The following is a 1,193-nucleotide window of genomic DNA, read 5'->3' as shown; positions in this document are numbered from 1 at the left end:
TGTATATGAGAAATTTTGGAACTAAAACCCTTGAGCTTGTGGCTCGGGGTGACTTTTGAATAATTTTGTGAATTTTGTGAGTTTGAGGTTGAACTCAATACCTAGATGGACTATTCGAGCCGGTTAGGGCTTGGTCGAAGTCAGTCCAACTTGGTTTGAGGTCACCAAGTTTGTGACCCGAGCTTATGATTAAAGCTCAAGTTTGTGATTTCGTTCGCCTGGGCAAGTTTGTGAGGTGACTGGCCAGTGAGGGTGATAAGGTGTCGGTGGGTGTACAAGTGAAGTTCTACGGACCTTAGTTATGGTCGACGGAGTGTCGACAGGAGGTCAAGCATGGCAAATGAATTGGCTTTGGAGCCACCCGTATCCTTTTTATGTGATGTTACTTTTCTGCTTTTGCTTTACTCTTACTGTGTAAATGTTGCTACGTGAAATTTACGCTTTTGCCCCTGTTTACTTACTAAGCTTTTAGCTTACCCCATTCCGTTTGTTTTCCTTAGCAGGGGCCGACGCGGGTACGTTTGGGGCTCATACACTAGTTTAGTAGATTGGCTTGTAATAGTTGAACTTTTAGGATGTTTGTTTTTATTCTGGTGGTTTGTATTAGGACCCTTCTTAGGGTCTCCCTTTTGGTTTTGGTTGTAAGTATACGGATGTAATAGTAAGAGCAGGTACTTTTGGAGAATGTAATTATAACTCTTTTGGGATTGTAAATAGTACTCTTTTGGATTTTCTGGCTTTCATTGTTTTATGTTTCGAGTCCTGGCGCGAGCTAGGCAGGCGGCCCGCCGATACCCTTGGGTTCGCCCTTGGGAGAAGTGGGGTCGTCACAGTTGGTATCAGAGCGCCTAGGTTAGAGGACTTGGGCAATTGTGGGACATACGCGATAGGCATTAGGCATATTGGATTCTATGCGATGGGTCAACCTGAGATGACAAATCCTTCGGTGGACTTTGAAGGTACGTTTTGGCCAACGAATTAATTTCGAGGACGAAATTGTGCTAAGTGGGGGAGATTGTGAGGACCCAGACCGTTCGTAAGTTGATATTAGGGTTAGGGCTAAGAAGAAAACCCTAATTTCCGGTTAAGATTGAAAACCCGCATTTTCTACATTTTCTTTATTAGAAAAGTTTCCCAGATAAGTTTTATGAGTAAATATAGTTCTTAGATGATTTTTCTAGTATTAGTTAGTT

This window comes from Coffea eugenioides, chromosome 2 (genome assembly GCF_003713205.1).
Source record: "Coffea eugenioides isolate CCC68of chromosome 2, Ceug_1.0, whole genome shotgun sequence".
Taxonomy (NCBI): Eukaryota; Viridiplantae; Streptophyta; class Magnoliopsida; order Gentianales; family Rubiaceae; genus Coffea; species Coffea eugenioides.
This window is presented reverse-complemented; position numbering follows the sequence as displayed.